The sequence below is a fragment of the Falco cherrug genome, chromosome 1 (assembly GCF_023634085.1).
Source record: "Falco cherrug isolate bFalChe1 chromosome 1, bFalChe1.pri, whole genome shotgun sequence".
Classification (NCBI taxonomy): Eukaryota; Metazoa; Chordata; class Aves; order Falconiformes; family Falconidae; genus Falco; species Falco cherrug.
The window spans coordinates 12,116,823-12,137,410 of NC_073697.1; the positions used below are offsets into that span (position 1 = coordinate 12,116,823).

Below are 20,588 nucleotides of genomic sequence, written 5' to 3' on the forward strand. Positions count from 1 at the left end.
ATTCTTTACGGTGAGGGTGGTGAGGCACTGTCCCAGGTTGCCCAGAGCAGCTGTGGGTGCCCCATCCCTGGCAGTGCTCACGGCCAGGCTGGACGGGGCTGGGAGCAGCCTGGGCTGATGGGAGGTGTCCCTGCCCGTGGCAGGGGGCTGCAACTGGGTGGTCCTTAGGGTCTCTTCCAACCCAAATCATCCTATGATTTTATGATATCTAGTTTGCTAAAGCGGTGGCTTATCTATTTTCACTCTCTTGTACTACCATCCCTGCATTTCCCTGCAACCATTACATAGATGTCTTGGTCAGTGCACATTAAAGGCTTAGCCTGCCCCTTTCTTTCAAAGAAAATTAAACAGTGGGAATATGCTAGATGTGAAAAGAAAAAGAAATAGAAAGGGGGAAAGAAAAGGGCCTTCTCTATTGAAAATGAAACTTTGTATCTCGGGGAACAATACAACATGTACTCTGCAGGATGTATTATGAACCCCTTACTGCATGCGGGATTTATGATCAAGGTCTCTCGCAAGGATCCCTAAGCGACAAACAATTTGTGTGAAAGAAATCCTCTGGCAATGCCCTTTGCAAAAGCCTTTAGTGCCATCTAATGGCACGTTTCGAGAGAGCCAGCACAGCTCTGGTTTTGAGCAAGGTTTGGGAAGTGCCACAGCCTCATCAGGCATTCACAGCACCTTTCTAACACACTGCCCCAGTGTCCTTCAGAAGCAGAGCCGGGGACACACTCCAACCACAGCTGCTGCAAGGTGATTAACTACCTTCATACTTGCTCCTTAATACACTCTGTGCATTAATCCCGGCTTTGCAACGGTTCAAAAAAAGCAGAAACCATAGATTTATACCTGAAAGTGCTTTGTCCTGAGAACAAACCCCCATGAGCAGCAGAGAGCTATGCCTCTTGCTAAACTCACTGGCTGCCCACCTGAGCACCCAGCAGTGCTGGGCCACGCTGGCACGGAGCAGCACCTCCTAAGCGGGATGGGGCACCCACCCCTGTAGTGCCAAGAAGCAAGGGACCAGCTCTGGTTAAGCATCTAGCAAATGATGCAGAAAAAAAGTGGCTGTGAAGATGGACTGAGCTATGAAGGAACACAGATCAGGACCGTGTCCCAGGAGTGCTGCCCAAAGGCAGGGTGGGGTGAGAAGCAGGCTGCACCAAGGGATGCTGCTCAGCCTGTGCTAGCTTGATGGCTCATCCCTGCCCAGGGAAGGAAGGCCTCTGCACTAAACCCAGCTCTAGGCAACTACATCCCCTTCATTCTTGCTTGGCTGTCCCCACAACTCTGCAACAGCCTCCTGTTTTCTATTTTTCTGGATAATCACTCTTCTCCATCCTTTATTTAACCTCAGCTGCACTAAGTGTAATTTCAGGATAGCTATACTGAAAAAAATGGTATAGCAGGAAGTATTGAAGTACCTGTATTCTAAATACATGTTTCCAAGAAAAAAAAAAATTGGTAACAAGAAGTTTCTCCAGTAAGCTGCATAAAAGCTCAAAATGCAAACAGCTGTAGAGTGCTTACTGAAAACTTATTTTAGCTACTTAAATTTAATTTAGCTAGCTTAAATTAGCTAGGAAAGATCTGCGATGCCGGCAAGATGATGGGGAGCACAGCTGAACCTAAGGGCCCTGAATGAGCAAGCAAATGCTCAAAAAAAGAAGAAGAAGGTGTACAGAACATGAAATTATGTTGCACTTACAACTGTTTTCTTTCCATTTTCAAGATTTGAAATGAATGACCTAACCAAACCCAGGAGGGAACCCACCATCGCTGCTTCATTGGTATCATCTTGAAATGTCCAGGTAGCATTGAATTATTTTCTCAGATAAAATCCCATCCATTTGGAGATTCATAGATACAAGGAAGAAAAGGACGTAGCCTAGAATGGTATAAGCACATAAATACATTAACATCAACAAGAAAGAAACAGATAACTTTAAACTATTTCGCTCTGAAAACAAAGATCATTATTGGAAGGAAGGTATGTGAACATCAGCTCCCAGAGCTTGTATCTGTTTCTAAGACAGGTATGAGTACAATACTTTGTCCTTCCCTTGTCTGTCTGCTACTGTGGTGTTCATTAGCATGTAATTAAGATGTTTCTGTAAGGTGCACATCCATGGCATCTCCTAAGCATCTCAAAGCATTTTTAAGACCTTCTGTTACTCTTGGACAGCAGGCACCTTGACATATCACAGCAAAGAACCCACATTTCCATTTGCATTACAACTTTTTATGGTCGTTTTCTCAGTCCAGAAGTTATCGGTGACCTATATTACCACTGCTTGTGCTGGTGAATTAAGAGAATCTCTTTTTTACGTATTTACACCTCTCTGACAACTCAGCCCTCACAAAGAGTTCTGCAAGACAAGTTGTGTTTGAACAAATTTTCATGGAAATTTAACTTTGTGTTTATCACTGGAATATGTTTTGTCTCCCAATTAAAATACTTCCAGGGCAATTTGTGTTCAATAACCAGATGAATCCTTAAGGCCTATCAGACAAAAGGTGCAGCAGCTCTTGTTAGGGTATCTTGTAGTATTATAGAGATAACTACCAATAAAGCCCCAAATACCCATATTTTTCAAGCCTAATTATTAGAAAAGGAAGCCTGCAGTTAAGCTGCACAAATAAAAGTTAATTTGTTTAAATTTCAAACTTACTCACACGTTTGCCCAGGTTCTTCTGGGTGCCTCCCTTACTGATAGCCATAGGCAGCTATAGGAAAAATATATTACGTCCTCTTCAAAGAAACAAAATCAAAGCAAGGAAACAAAAATAAAGGCTTAGGATGAGGAAGAATATGGAACCTTTATGATACCGCCACATACTCTATAAACTGAACCACATTGTTAACGCTGATACTACTTTCTCAGTTTTCAAGAAAGAGTTGCCCTATTTTTTGGAGGGACCAGGTCAGCACAACAAACACAGAGTGTGTTACTTCAGCTACCTATAATGATTCAGTCATTTCTGAATGTAAACACATATACACAACCACGCATGCATGCACACACACATATCCTAAATTCTCAGCACAGGAGCCAAGATGAACATAAATAAGCATGGATACAAACATTGGTTATGAACCTGCAGATGTGAAAACTGATGCAATGTGGAATTGCCTTGAGTTGCCTCGTTGATAGATGTACTGGAAATACTAGCATACCTTTCAAGGACAGCATGCTCTGTGATCAATTGGCTGGATTTTCTTGAAACCTTTAATATACCATGCAGTAAAGGGATAATAAAATAATCTCTCTGCATTTTCGGTACCTAGCAGGAATTTGAGCTACACACGAATATATCCTGAGTGATCCAAGACAAATGTGCTGTAATGGCAGAAGCATTGCTGAGCCTCTCTAGTACAAGTCGCCATGAAAAAGCATTTCCAGTCTGAAAGACAAAAGGCAGAGAAAGAGGAAAAGTTTAAGATTCCTGATCCCAGTTCTTGCCGTAGCTAATCTCAGGCTCCAGCCTGTGCTCTCTCCTCTTCAAAGTCTGCAGTATAATATTTTCCTTCAGCTCTGCGTACTCCCTATATTGTCTCTACAGGGAAATACATCCACTTAGTCATATATCTATTCCATTTGTTTATTCAAGTATTATTTCAAGATTTCTTTCCCTCTCATTTCACAATATCAGCTACAAAGGTTGTTGTATAGTCTTTTGCACTTTTTTTAATGTTTGAGGAGATTGCTATAGATAGCCTTGAGCCAGATAACCTTGCTGTCATTATTTTTCCAGGGATGCTGGGATCATCTAGATCCTTTTAAATCTTCTTCACAATGTCCCAGTGGACAGCAATGGAGTATTTTCAGTTCATGGATCCTTTCTTCAGAATAATCTACCTAGGCAGCAATAGCTGTATTCAGTCTGAGCAAAAAATGTGTTTGGTTTTTTTCACTAGGTCTTCCATTTAGTTACAGAGTCATAGCATGTCTCTCGGCTGTATCTGAATTCAAAATAAGTGGTCTTTAATGTATTTAACAATACTGCTTTAAAATGGCCTAGGAAACACTTTGCAGCGAAATTTGTTTCCTAAGAAGATAAGAGCAGGGAGAATAATTTCTGATTTTATGGCTGGAGTGCTGTATTAAGAGGTCTTCTCAGCTATTTTTTAGCAAATAAAAATATTGAGCTACTCACCACTTTCCTCCTCCAGGGAATCTCAGAGTCCTCCGCACTGGTTCCAGCTGAGGAACGTGCGAGGGATGTTACAAACAACCATTTACATAACTGCCAGCGCTAATATCATCAGTGACGCTGGCTGAGAAAGTCCACCTGACCACACCAGCGCGGGAGGACACGCACAGATTCCTGTCCACCCTCATTCTGGCTATGGCTCGAAACATCCTCTGCCACTGGGCAGTCCGGGGATTGGTACCCGCTGCCCTAATGCTGTCTTCCTCTTTCTGTTTTCCAAGGAATAACTCGGTGTTTACAGTATTCCTTCCCCTTAGCTGCAGCAGCCAGCATCTAGTTGTCACGTGTCATCATCCCGCCTGGCTCCACATCCAAAATCCCAGGTCAAAGTTGATTTTGTTACATTTTATCCCAAAGACAAATGTTTCTTTTCCTGGTGGGTGCTATGCTTTAACAAGCACATTCTTATCCTAGGAATACAGCATGAATTGCAAGACCAAAAAAAAAGGAAGCTTCATGAAGCTTTCTTTCAAAAGATAAATGCATGAGTTTACGTGGAGGGAGGAAAGAAGGGGAGGAAAGAAGGGGAAGGGGAGACAGATGCATGCAAGCGCTCCCTGGACTGTCAAGTAGGATGCATGCTTCACTAAGTAGTCATATGGCACTTTTCACCTTTCTAAGCAAGGATGCTTTTAAAGCCTCTCTATCTGTCAGTCCTTGCTAACTCACACACCCAAACGTGACACTGAATCTAGCATCTTCTGCTCATCTGCTGCATGGTGCTGGCCATACCTCCAGCAGCTGCGTGCTCCCTGGTACCAGCCTACCTGCCATTTCCCCAGGAAAAAAGGATTCTGTTACTAGAAAATGCTGTAAACAAATTTCCTAGAGAAAAGACTTCTGTGGAGTTTCTCCACTCCGATATCTTTACTTGAAGCTGAGGTTTGCTATTCTTGCTGTTTCTTCAAAGCTCGCTGTATTTTCATAAAGGACATCAGTGGCTGCAAACCCTTTCATCAAAGAGGCATTGACTATTTAATTTTACAGTTGTGGCTCTTTTCCACAAGGAATACAGAGAATTCATTAGTAATCACACATCAGAGAGTGCATCCACCTACATGTTCTTCTCCTTTGGCGACTGAATAATTACACAATCATCTCTTATCAAAGAAACTTTTCCCTTTAACTTCTACACAATAATTGCCCATGGCTTTGCTTCCCTTTATCTCCCATGAAGAGAAGGAAACGCTAAAAACACTTGTGCCGAGGGTTGCTCTGGTTTCCTTTAAACAGCAAAACACAGGGCATGTGCAGAGAGAAATGTTAATCTACTCCCGAAACCACAGAAAGTAAAACTCAACCAAAAAAAACAAAAACCTTCCAGTCAGCAAGTGACAACCACACGCTACAGGGGCGAGAAGGAGCAGGACCCTCAAGCTGTCGCTGTTCTGTCTCTCTGTATCGCTCCTTCTCTCGCTTTTTTAATTCCTCGTTGGCATTTTGTTATTAGTCCCCACACAGTAAACAACGGGTTGCAAATTCTGACAAAATGAACTGCTGAAAGGATTATTCATCCCTCCGCGAGATTGCTGTGTGAGCTGAGAGCTACACGTTCTGCATTCTGTGACTAAGATACAGTCCCATGTGTTTTCCCAGTTCAATCAAGTGTGCAAAGAACTGTCACAATAGTCCTTGATGCCAAGAAAATAAAATTTAGGGTAGAGTGGGAAACCTGAGTTGCATTTTAATGGCATTTTGGTTGCACCTGTTTTCTCTACTCTTTGTTTATTTTATTTTTTTTTAATCTTTATTGACAACTCATTAAAGCCTTATCATCCCTCTCAACAGCAAAAGAAAAGGGAGTTGTTATTGTACCTGTCTGGATAATTGTTACTGAAGTGTTGTCAAGTTCTTAGAAGTGGCTATATATCTTTCATGTCAGGCCACTGGGACTGATACAAAAACATTTCCAGGCTTCTGCAGGGTTTGGGTGTTGGGGTTTTTTTCTTGCCTTTAGAAGACGTAAAAAGAACAAATAAGTCAAAATGATAAATTATGACAGAAAAAAAAAATCAACATTTGAATTGCTTGATAATAGAGAGAGCATGAAGCTTGAGGGAAGATTAGAGCGGCGTCAGACAAGACCAGAACTGAAAGTTATTTAAAAGTGATAGAAACCCTCTAGGATCTTCAATCCCACCGTTGTTTCCCTTTGGAAAAGCAGTTTTCAGAAGCTCCAATTAACCTTAATTGAATTCTGCCTTAGCAATATCTAGAATTTTAATTGACTGGGAAGTTGATCATAAATCTCTGTTCAAACTGCAGCTTGGCCATTAGCAATTCCCAGAATGGCCCAACACCATGTCATGGAGAAGGACTTGCCTGTTCTGCAGCTAAGGCTGCTTCTAGACCATAAAACAAACATTCAGAAGGGAAAATCCCAGCAGCAAAAGCCAGTCCTGCGGGTAGGCTTTTTCTCCAGTACTGATAGCTATGAATAAGAACCAGTGACTCCTGTGACCAATATATTCATGTATATACTGTCCACAGCATCCTTAAAGATTGTTTATTCCATTTCTTGCTTGCCTTTCTCTGCTCTTACATTTAGCTCTAATACTGGGTGTTTAGCTTCCACTTTAAACATAATCACATCCTTGCTTCTCTGGTGCTGGCTTCCATTACGTACACGCTTGTCTCTCACATATTCCGCATGTTCACTTTTAGGTCAGGTTACTTTCAATCTGACTGATATTCAGCTGTTCTGGAGTTCTGGTGGTTGCAAATAAAACTCTGCAAGGTGACTGCACTCACGGTATTGAATTGCAATGGCTTTCAAGTGCCTAATTCTTTTTTAAAACCTGCCCTGCGTTAGCCCAAACTTTTGGTCTTCAAAAGAGCTCACAAATGCCTCTTCCCTCAGCCATCAAAAGACGCCTGCTAGCCGTCCTGTGTCGCTATGACATGTGGAAAGGGGTTATTTTGCCACTGCTTAAGTACACATTTTTTGACCCTGAACTGACAGTCCAGCCACAGAGGGACAAAAGAGATGACTGTATACACACCACAAACTTCTGATAGGACAGTGATTTGGTAAGGGTGGAAGGTTTGATCCGTGGCGGACACAGATACAGCCTGTGCAAGGACTCTCACGTCTCTGGCTCGGGTTTCCTAAACAAAAACAGGGGACACATTGTTCTGTGCTCTGCAAGCCTGCTGCATGGAAAACACATCTAACACAACGCGTATGCTATACAGTCAAATTCCATATGCACAGCGGCCATTTGCAGATGCCTGGGAAGAGAAGGAGTCCTCATCTGTTCCCCACATTAACCCTCATGGGGCGAGAGTTATGCCAGGAAAAAAATGCCTTGTGCATGTATCTTTACGGATACACTAGCACGACAGCATTTTTCCTGACAAGGAAGCAGAGAGGATCTCTGTGTCCGCAGGGTTGTGTCCCACCACTATGAACTCAACAGATGCTGAAGGCGCCACAAAAAGGATGCACACAACCCCTCTTCTTGCACCTGCACTGGGCTCCTCCAGTGGCTGGAGGCACAGCCAGAGCTCAGTCCAAGGCAAGGCGGTTTTCAACAGGGCCATGAGCTCAGCATCATTTGAAGACCTACCAAGGTCTTACAGTGCTCACGACCATCAAAGCACTTTGTAGCATGGCCATTAACCCTCACAACACCCCTGGCCAGCAGGCAATTACTGCTATCTCAGTTTTGCAGACAAATAAGCTAAAGGAGAGTTATTCTGGGGAGAAAGACAGCTAACACCCATATTCACACCTGCACATCAGGACCTGCCAGACACTCCTAGTTTCTAGTAAGATCAGCAGGTGGTAGAAGTCCTCAGCACCTCTGAGGACGTCAAAGGTGCTGGGTTAGAAATGAAACAGAGGCCTTAATGACCTCTTTAGGGCTACAGTAATCAGAAGGACAAGGAAAAGCTCCCAATATCTTTTTTTTTACTGCAGGATATAAATCCCATTTACTTTATTAGGAACTTACATCATGCAAGAGCGAGATAGGACCTTAGCTTCTAGTTCTGCACACAAGCAGCATCTCCTTTTCCACATTTTTTTCCTTTCTCAAAATAGAAGCAGCAAGAATAGTGACTTGCTACTGTTTCTGTAGACACAGATTGAATTTAGACATGAATGACTGATTAAAAGTTGTGAATTTGGGTGATTTTGCTGACTCCATGAAATTGCTAGTACAGGAGGCAGGGCAGCTGAGTGACAGAGCTGGAAAACACATTAGAGTGAAGTTAAGCTTGTAAGCAGCTGTATTGAGCAAAGGGCCAGCAAAGACAAGATACAAGATTGCAACCATATTAAGAAGTTTTAATAGACTGAGAGAGCTAGGCACAAAGGAAAATCAGGCATCAGAACTAAACCTGCTTCAAGATCAAAAGGGAGAAGAGACAGAAGGGAGCTAAGTGACTCAATTTATCTCACCGAGGTGAGCAGCTGTCCAGCCACCCAGTTAGGACTCAGGCAGGGCTCAGAGAGAGGTGGAAGCAAAATGCCAACTGTGTGCAGAAGGACTCTTTCACAGACCAAAGTAGAAGACATTGTAAGGGTGAGCCCAAGACTAAGCACGTGATATATATGCGATACAGCAGCATCAAGGCTCATCAAAGCAAAGCTCATCTTGGGAAAAGCAGAACTGCTACATCAATCGGCAAGCAAGAGACAGGAACAATTCTTAAGTCCTCCACGTTACTACTTCACCTTACAGCAGAGGGTTTTCCCTTAAAGAAGGATGATTTTGTAAACTGCTGGCAATGGCAATTCCACGTGTCTTGCAAAAATTTTCCAAATAAAATTTCCAAATAAAATACAGGAGACACCTTCAAAAGCATCACCACTACCCATGGAAAGAGGCTCATTCGGAAGTGCCATCATCACGTGCAAGTGCACAGGATTCACAAGAGAACAGAGCTATGCAACAAAACTTGGATCTTTTATTACACACAGGAAGGTTCGGGCAGGATCCACCACAGCTGATTTGGAATTTATCACCTGTCTTTGTAGAGGGTACTTCCTACACCAACTGTAATGGAAGCCCAGACAACTAGTTTACGTTAGACATCTAACACAGTAAAGAGAGCTCCAGAGAAAAGCTCACACACGACCACAGATCTAAAGTAAAACCCAATATAAAGGCAACGGTTCAGTTCAAAACCAAATGGATTCATAATGAAAATTAATAAATAATACTGGTCTCATACAGTCTCTCACGATGACACTGTCACAGTACCAGACAACAGAAGCAACAGTATTTATTCCAATCTATAAATGGGAAATTTAAGGCAAGGAGTGATTTGTCCTCTGCCACCTGTCCCAGGTCAGTAACCAAGCCGAAACTGGACCCAAGTGATCTCAGTCAGCAGCACGTCAGCTGGGAGCCACACTGCCTCCCAGATGCTGAGAGATGCTCTGCAGTAGATAATTAACCTCGCAAATCCACACTGAGCTTTAGTATTTCCCTTTCCAAAAAGGGGAGGGAAGGTTCAAGATGGCCAGACAGCTGCAAGCTCTCTCTCTTCAAGAGACTGAATTTGAGAGAGGAGAATTTGGCATGCCATAGCAAGACCTTTATGTCAAGGCTGCATGTAATGGAGTCTTGCGTACTATGGTTGGGAGCAAAGATTTAACAGCCTATATCCGAGGTGGCTGTATGAAACAGGGCATTACAGTGAAAGCTGAATGTGTTCTGAAAACGATCAAATGAGTTACAGTCCATACATCTGCAGGATGCTCCAAACTGACAATTTGGAAAGTGACCTTAATGGTGTCGGTAGAAGTGGAGGCTGACACTCATGACGGGTAGTTTGATGTTACATTGAGCACTTGGCCGCAGAGCACCTGCAATTTCCCTACATATTGATTTTATGGTGTTTTTCTACTTGTCTAAAGTTCGAGTGCCTCGCAAAGGACTCTGTCTTCTCTCCAAGACTCCTCAAGAGCAGGAGGAAAATGTGCCTTTGTCAAGACCACAGGACGATGCTGCCAACAGAGATCTCTGCCGGGGTATCCACCACTCCAGCCATCGCCATCCCTCTTCACCCTCAGGAAGCTGTCAGTCAAGCCAGCCACAGGCGAAGCAGGCAGGCAAGCAGCAGGCCGAGCGCGTTGCTGCAGTGTGTCCAAGGAGCAGGCAAGCCCTCATATATAAATATATAGAGATATATATATCTCTCACCTATGACCATATTGATAAATATTCTTTGGGACCACTCTTGACAGCTCAGCATCACCGCACCTGCACTGCCCAGTGCCCAAGCTGCTGAACTTGGAGGGGCCACAAAAGCCTCCTGCCAGACTGAAGTGGTGGGCACCTACGGCTAGGAGCAGCCTGAGGACAAAGAGGAAGGCTGCAGCGGGCACCGTACCTGCGGCACCAGATACCCACCTGCCTGTATTTCATCCCAAAGCCTGGGAAGCAGCGGCTGAGCCTGAGGTCTGCCAGGCAGTTCCACAGCTGACTGGCACTGCCAGCCCACTGATCCCCACCCCTGCTGGCTGCGAGCTCAGGTCCCAGTGGGAGCTCCCACTTCAGAAGAATAACTGATTTTGAGGCCTTTTCTCATGTTAGCTCAGTGACCGGCCCCCGCAGCCAGGGAGGGGATGGCGAGAAAAGCAGGCTGCCCGGTGCCTGCCTCCTCCACCGGTACCGGGGTGCCACCGCGGGGAGCTGGGGCGCCCACGGCAGGGACCAGGCATCACACAAGTGACGGCAGGAGGGAGGGCAGCAGCAAAACAGCGCAGCCTGTGAGAGTTAAGTGGCTTTTCCGACTTTAAGCCTAGGGAGGAAAAGCAATTTTCTGGTTGTGTTTCTTTGTGCTGCATAAAAGGGTGCCAAGGATGCTCTCGAGCCTCTTTCAAAACTACCAATTTCTCCCCAGCGCTCCGATGTATTTTTACCTACCCCATTTTTCTTACAAGGCTTTATGCAAAAGTGGCAGAGGGGAAGCATTATTATTTTAGCTACTCCTACTGAAAACTGAATGGTTGTTACTAAGAACATGTAGCGTATATCGGGGCGTTTTGTGTATTTTCCTCACCCCCTCCCTAACCGCCAGCGACAAGGAGAAGAGCTGTCCCTGCACACCCTGGCTGCTCCTTTGGGAGCTCAGACATTTCTGTTACCTCCAGGGAAATACAGTGAAAAGTAGACTTCGTACCCCTGGTATTTCTGGTTTTACAAAGACAGAAGGACATTTGCAAGCTTGTCTCATGTATCACATGGGAGCAGAAAGGATTAAAAACATGGACCTGTTTTCTCCTGCCGTTGCTTTTAAGAGTCTCAGCCCTCAAACCTATTTACGTGCAGGACAACCCAAGGCACACGTGGGTAGCCCAACCTGCCATGAATTAAAGGACATCTTGGAGGTACAGGCCCACTGAACGAGTGGTCTGGGCAAACAACCTAACAGCCACAGCACAGGGGGTGGTCCCAAGTTTTGGACGAGTGTGGGAGGGAAGGACACAGGACCAAAAAAACCAGCCAGCCCCACTTTCTCTCCCCATCCGGCGGCCCTGCTGGCATACAGAGCCCAGTCCTCCCTCTCCGAGCAGCATCGCCTTGCAAAACATCCAGAGCCCGGCCAAGGCAGCCTTCAAATGTGACTATGTGACTACATTTTCTACAGTATCTTTCATAAAGCAGGTTATTATTTTTCTGGCAACTCATTCACAAGCTACTGAGCAACGGGCAGATTTTCCTCTTTGATGGTAACAGCCATACATTTACAACACCGGCATATCGATTGCATCTCCGTAGCACCCAAATTCAGTTCTTCTAATAGAGGTTTTGTTGTTGTTGTTTTCCCCAGCATACCAAGAATGTCTCTTTTAAAATATATCTAGCTTGTTTGCTATCATGGATGGTCTATTTCTCCGGCAGTAAAATATCTACTCTGTCATCAGGTTCTGAGTTGAAATCAATCCAGAAATACAATGTTAGTTCAATAATGACCCACTTCAGCAGAATAAATCATTGCTTACCTCACCGCAAGCACAGCTCGTGCTGCACCCAGTCACCTATTTGGAACCCATTACTCCCTATAATCAACAGCGTGGCTGTTTGGGGGGCTGCTCCCTTCCCTTTCTACATGGGAATATGCATGATCTCACCCGCTTCCTTTTAAGCACCCGTGGATATTTGATGCTCAGCTACAAGGGTCGCATAATGGAGGCAATGCATCTTCAGTGAAGAAAAATGACAGTCAGAATAAGAAGACTAAACCAATTCATCACTTAATGCAAAGCGTTATTGTGCTGCAAGCACAGCATCGCACTGGGATTGATTACAAACAAGATGACACCTCCCTATGGACTGTCTGCTATATTATTATAAATAAATACCCATTCATTTTGCAGTCTGTATTACTGCAGAGGATAGATTATACCTCAGGTACACAGCAAATATCCCATTGAGCACAATGTCCCTTCCTCGCCAACAAATGAGTTTTGTCTCACATAATACAGTTTCGTAAACAAGATAAGGGAACGGAGAAACACCAAGAGACGGAGAGATCGGCAAAAAGCTCAACTGATATTAAGGAGCTATTTCCATGAAGGACATGCTAAAAATTCAGTGACTTGTGGTTAGAGGGGAGTCAAGGGGGGAGGCAGTTGCAGAAGGCTCATCCTTGCTCCTGAAAGAGAGCAAGTCCTAAAAAGCTTCCCGAGTCCTCCAGACATCACTGAGACAAAAGCAAACCCTTCTGGTTTCAAACATCTAGCAGCTCGCGCTAACCAGCTCTAATCAGGCATGCCGCAGCGTTCAGAAAAATAAAATAAGAGCAGTTTAAAAGGCTGCGTACTGAAAAGTGAACAGCCTGGGACAAATCTGGCTTGTCTTTATCTCCTTACCCACTCTGCCTGCTGAGCTGTGATCTCCAGGTGCTGCCAGAGCACTCCCTGCCCAGCACAACCCAGGCACCTCCTGTTCCCCCCAGCCACTGCCCCGGCGAGACACGGATGCTCAAATATCAGGCCACGGCTTGGCAAGCACAAGAAGAGCTGTTTAAAGGAATGTCGTGCCAAATATGCATTATTTATTGACCATTTCTCTTATTTACCCTAGGGGTTTTAAGCGCTCTGCACACGGGAGACAGTACTTTAAGCCAACAGCAAAAGCACTGCCCTCAGCTCCACCCTCAGTGCCTGTGCTTGGGTCAGAGCAAGGCTACCCCTGCAGCCCCGCAGCCGCAGCGGTTCTCTGCTCACATACTTCTGCTGCAAAAAGAAATACCTTCCTTCCTCCCCCATGCTACTCTGCCGGCCTCCGGTGGGTTTTGAGGACTGAAGCTTACTTGTGCAACACTCTGCCAGCCCCACATGGATTGTGGCAGCCCCTGAAAGTCCAGTGACGAGGGGGAAAAAATAAATGATAATTCTAAAAATGGCTTTTATCAGTCTTCCACACGTGAGGAAAGAGGTGACACCCATGCTGGGCTATACTTACTCGCAGATGTGGGCTGGGGGGAAATGACACCTCCACAATTTGCAAGGTGATTGGCAATACTGGATGTGTTGCATGCAAGAATGGTGACTGCACCCCTTCACCATCCAGGCGACCCGGTGCCAGGGAGTTTGGTGGGCGAGGGGGAGACTCCTCTGAAAAAATTAAAGCTTCTCACTTCACAGGCGTTTATTCTGCCTTCGAGTGACTAGGGAGCTCGATGTTTGCTCACATTTTGGCCACCAAAGCCCAGCTAAGCCTGTGGATGGGCTTTAGGAGTATAAAGAAATGGATTAAAAGCCACGACAGGAGTGCTGGAGCAGGAGCAAGGTGCTGGTGGGGTCTCACACCCCTGCTCAGCAGAGAGCAGCAGGCAGCCCCATGTGGTGCCCGGCCAGGGCATGCTGGCACTCGCCAACTGATGCCATTTGTCCCTCTGCACCTCTCCACTCTCCTCTTGCTCACAGCATGACATCTACCGGCTCCTTCCAAAAGGCCTTAAGGTGCTGGCACCAGAGGTGGAGGAATATTGCCATTAGAAGGCTGCAATAAGTAAAATATATGTGCCACAAATGGCTGTGGGGTTGGGATTTTCTCCTCATTTTTCTTTTCATTGACCGAGTTGCCAGACAGATCTACAGAAGCCAGTTCAGAAAAGATCCTCACCCAGATCTGGCATTTTGCACTACCTCTGATGCTCACACCTTTCACCCCTCCTTCTCCAAACTAAACAGGTAAAAACCTTCAAGATGTTTTTGGGTTTGGGTACATCAAAAAGAGAAAAACCCTCAACCTTCCCACACCTTCTACGAAACAAATAAGAATCATCCCATTTACCAGATAAGGAGGCTGATAAAACAGCCAACAGATTGGAGCCTGATAGAACCAAAGAATTTGTGGAAAAGCAAAGAAATCATCCAGATTTACAGCCGCCAGAGCCTGTCCCTTGCTGTCATTCCCCAGGGAGGCCTAACACATGCGGGAGAACAGCTTTGAAAAGCAACAGTATTGTTTGCTAATATTGGTAGCAGAATACAAAGTGGAAACAAAAGCAGTATTTTTCTTCCCCTCTCCATCTTCTGCTTTTTATATTTTCCTTCACTTCACCAGCAGAGAAACGCTTCCCTGTGCAGGCACAGAAAAAGTGAAGATAATCAGGCAATTTTCCATCTCCAGTCAAAATGATAACTTTCCCTTTGATTATAAATTCCCAATAAAATGAATATTGTTCCGTTTCCTTTGAATGTTTTACAAAAAGCAATTGCTGTTTTTCAGTGTCGTCTGCTGGTTTCCTCCCTACACATCATTTTCACTCTGGGCCTTTCCAGACATGTTTTATAAAAGCATTAACTGATACCCATCAGACATCGAGCTGCTTTTTCCATTTCTCTTTCAGTTTAACAGAACCCTACAGACCACAATGGCCCAAAATTGTTCTCACCTTGCTGTTTTTTATACCCTCGGTCTCTTTTTTTATGGAAAGACCAAGGCATAAAACCCAGCACTGGCAAGTACCCTTCAGGTCCCCTTTCACACAGGGCACGTCCTTCCAGCCCACAGGCAGGATCTGAGGCTCCGCTGTGCTCTTACCAAGATTAAGGAGGAAAGAAGAGGCAAATTCAGAAGTCACGGCTCATTGCACTACTGCAGAAAGTCCCTCTGCTGCTTTTTTTTTTTTTGCTAATGAAAGCCAAATAGGAAAATTTTGCGAAGTAGCTAATATGACAACAGAGACAAATTGTAGTAAAACATGAGACTTTTGTATTCCTACTTGCACCTCAGAAACAACTGCCAAGTTTGCATTAGATCAAGAATTTTGCTTGCACTCTGGTAAACAAAAAAATCCAAGACAGCCACCAAACTTCACCGCTAGGTCTACTGAGAGATTCAGTACCTGTCCCCCACTCCACCAAGGGGAGAGCAGAGCCACTGAAGAAATCAGCAACATCAGATATGCAAGGGGATGTCATTCAAGCACACAAGTCCCATCCAAGGCCCTACTGAATCAGCAAGACCACTTGTTAGATTTGCATCTTGCTGGCAGTGTTGACTATTTCCAAATTTCACAGTATTCAAGCACCACGAGATCCAAGGGAGCTCGATGAGACCAGCTCACCCCTCTTCATACGTATATTAGCCGAGACACAAGAAAATAGTGAGCAACACACTGCAAACGCTCTCTGCTCTGCGCCCAGGGTTGATGTAAGGCACAGAGAAAGGGTGGCAGACACAGTCCATGGCCAGGCAAGGAGAAATGCAACAGCCAGGTGAGGCTCGAAAGTAGGGTCCCAGTAGCCCCCTCACCTCTCTCAGGAGCATCTCTCCCTGTTGCAGGCCACCCTGCATCCCAAGAAGGTCACCCCTCCAGCCCCCTCACCCTCACTGGGTTTTTATCTTACCTTTGCACAAGGATATCAGTATAATGCACAAAGATGCGTGCCTTTCATTCCTTAGGGGCAAAAAAAAAAAGGCCACACGGTAAAATAAAGGCAGATCTGGCACGGCAGTGTGTTCATACGCTCCATTGCCTGCCAAACCAAAAAGAAGCAATATTCCCAGTGCAGCAAAGCCCAGCTCTCAACACTCTCTTCCAAGTTAAAATCTTTGAGGAAACAAATTCGGTAATTTTGAGGACATCTGTGATACTAAACCCACACCAGAATGTAAATAAAAAGTAACAAAAGCCAGATTTGCCTTGTTATCAACCCTGCCTAAAGCACTATTTGTTAGTGCCATAGCTAGCTGCCTGAAGCATCCTTAGAACTGACTAAAAACCTGGAGGAAAAGGAAGAATAGCAGTACAGCACACAAGAAATACTTACTCTTTTTAGCTAAGACAACACAAACACGGAAGCAAACGTAGCCAGCAAAAACTGCTCATCGCATGCACTCTCATTTCTTTGCAGTCTATTTATCCTGTCAGCTTAATTAAAGGGTTAATTTAAACTCCTCACAACCCAGAAAGATTTTTTTTAAAAGAAACTCCAGAAACTAGATGAAAATTGTCCCTGCATTGCAGTCAGCATGCTTTTTCTTATTTACTATTCTCTTCAGTCTGCGCCCCAAGAGGAAGATTAAAGCAGGCTCCATCCTACCACCAGCACTTTGCAAAGGAGGGGACAGACAAGGCGAGATGGCCACCAGCCTCCCGCGCCTTCCTTAAAAAAGGGCTTGCGGGGACTTCATTTTCCCGAGCAGCACTTAATGTCTCTGCCAAAGTGCAGGGGGTAAGAAGAGGAAGACCTTCTTATTTTGGTCATCGTTGAATGTACGTTTTCCAGTCACTTACACACCCTCTCCAAATAGCTTGGGTTTGGGGTTGTGGGTTTTTTTTCTTCTTTTTTCCTGATTTAATCATCCGTTCCACCAGCTTCTGAAATTCTCTGTATAGACAGTGACATCTAGTGACGGAAAGCCGCACCTGCGCCCACACAGGGCCGCACCTGCGGGAGCGGAGATGGGGATTTGGAAATGCTGGCAGGGAGATGGCCAAGGGTCACCGCGAACAAGGCTGAATTACAGCCCAGCAGAAACTCGTTTATTCCCTTAGCAACACCACGCGAGCGCTCGCAAGGCACTGCATTTCACTTGCCTGGGGGGGGTGGGGGTGGAAACCCAAGCAAAGCTGGGTTCACAGGACGTTTCTGACTGTCGGAGGGCTGCCAAGCGCTGGCTGAAGCCCACCAACGCGCGGCACTCAGTGATGGTAGATCCTGTCCTTATGATCATACCTGCAACAGGTACATCTGCAGCCGCTGCAGTGCCAAAATGCACGGTGGCAACCCTGGGCTTCACACCCTGCACGGTGCAACGAAACCTCTGTCCCCGTGATGGCACTTATTGGAGCTAATTTGAAGGGGGTGTGTGAAACCTGGAGTAATTTGATCGGCTCCTGTGGAGCGACGAGAACCCGAGTGTTTCTCATTGCTGCTATTAAAAAGCTGCCTCCCTCTCCATCCCACAGCCACATGAGTCTTCCTGAGCACCCGCCTTGAACCCTGGTGTGCAAACAGCTCTTAACGAGCCCCACACCTTTTCTCACATCGGAAGAAGTGTTTCTCCGACAGCAGAGGTGCGTTCTCCGACAGCAGAGGTGCGTGCATTTGGGACTAAGCAGACGGGTAACGGGATGCGGTGCTCGGAGGGACTTGGAGGGGGAGTTCAAGCACTCGGCATTGCCATTAGCCTGAACATTGAGAACAGCTCTGCCCCACCCCCTCCACCAGGATTTTCCCCCCTGAGCCTGATGAGTAAGTGATAGAAACAAACAGTTCCCATTTCTGCCGTAGGTCCCCCTCACGCAGCAGTGAAGGTCCAGGAGAGGAGAGAGCAGGCTCCCAAAGCCGGAGGGAGGGCTGGGCTGCACATGACATGCCCGCTGACTGTCTGGGACCCCACTGCCTTCAAACCATGGCCAAGCTGGTGGACACCGAAAGAAAAAGAAACAAAACAGTTGGCAAATTCACTTGCAGTGGATGCCCACTTTGTCACTGATGCGAGGAGGTGCTCTTACCCATCCTATAACACCTTAGCATTGGGAGGAATGAAAAGGAATAAGTTTGCAGCCATGGAAGAAAGACACCAGTATCAGGGGGGTTACTGCAAGGAGAGAATAAAAAGAGGGAGATGAGTCAAAAGAGAAACAAGCTAAGGGACAGAAACAGCAGCACTTCTGAGCACAGGCATGTCTGCTCTTGTGGCAGTGCAAAAACCAGAAGATACAACAGCGATTGTGAGGGGGATTAGCACAATGTACCTCACTGTCTCTGACATCTGTGCAAACAGCCCAGTGAGCATTGTCGGGGGTCACAGGTGCCAGGAGATGCTGCTGGCACATGTCTCTCCAATTCAAGGAGAAGCCCATCCACTTTCCAGGGCGAGCCCGGGATCCCTGCACTAGATGAAGGCAGCCCCAAGCACGCTCAGGAGGAGCAGATGTGTGGGCAGCACTGCACTCATCTCAAAGCAACCTGACAGCTGGACAGTAGTTGGAAAATGCATAAAATAGAAACTGCAGCAAACACTATTTGAAAAACAAACAGCCCTGGGATCCCAGCACCCCCCACCTGCAGTTAAGGCAATGTCACCTCTCCCTGCAAGAGGCCTCAGCGGGGCATCGCCACATCATCAGAGGAAAGGCATGCAGCACATAGCACTGATGCTGCAGACAGCGAACAAGTGATGTTGCAAATAAAAAGTGCCATCACCCAAAATCACCATCTCATATTTGATTATTAAATATAGCTTTTTGAAAAAAAAAAAAAAAACCCCACACAAAAAAACCACAACTAAAAATAATCTGCTGCAGAGCTCACCGTCTATCTCAGTGGAAGGCACTGAAGGACTTGGACACACTTAACTGGAAAAAGCACAGTGCTTATTAACCAAGGTGTTTTGGTAAAGCCCCCGCTCTGCCATATGCCTACAATATGCAGCTGTGGAATCAGCCCAGCTATGCTGAGCTCCCCAAGCCAGCTCAGGCCCCAACGCCACACAATTAAAGCGACACAAGGCTCATGCTCACATGCTTCAGGCTACAAAAACCAAATACAAAACTCATCCCATGACCTGAAGCTGTCAAGCACATGAGCTTGTGTTTTTTCCCCTTTAAAACAGCCTTGGGCTATGTTTATTTTTCAGTCAAACCCCACTGTTTTCCAGGCGAGGAAATACGTGCAGAGCCTGCCTGAGTTTTCACAAGCAGGGCCAGCTCTGCTCTTTACCTGACACCTCACCTGGAGATGCAATGGTATTTCATCTATCCTGCTTGTCTCAGAAACTAGAAATGGAGCTGGCCTTCACGTTCACCCTCAGACATTTAAATTAAGATGATAGCAGAGGTGGTAAGGTTTTCTTCAGGAGGAGAGAGGCCACTGCAACTTAGGGTGGTACACCCACGCTGTTTCATGAGCACCGTCAAACAGTAATGTCCTACATTTCCCAGAAAAGCCAGTATCGTGGTTGCTGAAAGTTTGGGGACGACACGAAGTCGGTTGTGCCTACCATCAGCCGCCGGTGGGGTTTTGGTCGGCAGTGGTGAGTGGGTTTTCCTTCCTGCATGTCTGCCCCATACTGTACAAAGAAGAAGTGCTGCCAAGAGTGTTAACTCCTGGCCTCAGGCCAGGATGCTGCCCCTTGACAGTGCCCTAAAACCCCCGAGCTGGAACAAAAAATCAGCCCTTTGCTTTGCTAGACTTTGGATCTTGCATGGCATCATGGAAAGGATGCTCAGCTTGGTCACGGACAGCGGAGCAGCAGGCCTTTCCCCTCCAGGATACACGTTCAAGCCTCGCTGGAGCCGCTAATGATCAACCACTGCAGCTTCGCTGCACTTGCAAGAACATTTCTCGGTCTGCAGGTCTGCTCTGTGCCACCCCGCTGTGGGACCAGGTCACCGGGCTGCCTCCGAGTCACCCTCCCATCCTCCCTGCCATGAGCTTCAGTGCCCAGGGCTTGTTGCCCACCTCAGGGGGAATTTGCTGCTCTCCTGGACCCAGCTCAATGGAGGGGAAATGGATTTAGCCTCAGACAAGGTCCTGTTTTCTCGAGGCAAAGGGGCTTTCACAGGGCAGTGTCTGCTCCCATGCAAAGGACAAGTTGTTCAAAACTGCACCTTGTCTGTCCAACATACAGAAATCCTGAAGTCACTCCAAAGTCTTGTCTTTTTTTTTTTTTTAAATACCACATACTTGGATCTATTGCATGACTCTCCTCCTGCCCTTGCCTCATCAGCCACCGAGTGTGTCACTACTTCATATGGAGAAGCCAAGGCTGAAATGTCACATAAACACACACCTTCAGCAGGAGCTCAGGAGGGTCCTGGGCAACTCACCAACACTTCCACCAAGTAGACAAGAGATAATAAAAACAGTATCATTTCGGACTATTTGCCACTTTGGAGCACCTCTCTGGCTTCAGACAGCTCCGTAAGTCACAAGCTGCCAGCTC

At 46.0% G+C, this 20,588-nt stretch overlaps 1 long non-coding RNA gene across 1 annotated transcript; it reads right to left on the bottom strand.

The window, feature by feature from the left end:
- Positions 1-1,734: 1,734 nt before the first annotated feature.
- On the bottom strand, positions 1,735-6,273 carry LOC129734863 (uncharacterized). The gene is made up of 3 exons (XR_008730423.1): positions 6,034-6,273; positions 3,182-3,408; positions 1,735-1,891 (listed from the first exon to the last, which is right to left on the bottom strand). It is a non-coding gene; the product is annotated as an uncharacterized LOC129734863 (long non-coding RNA).
- Positions 6,274-20,588: the final 14,315 nt, after the last annotated feature.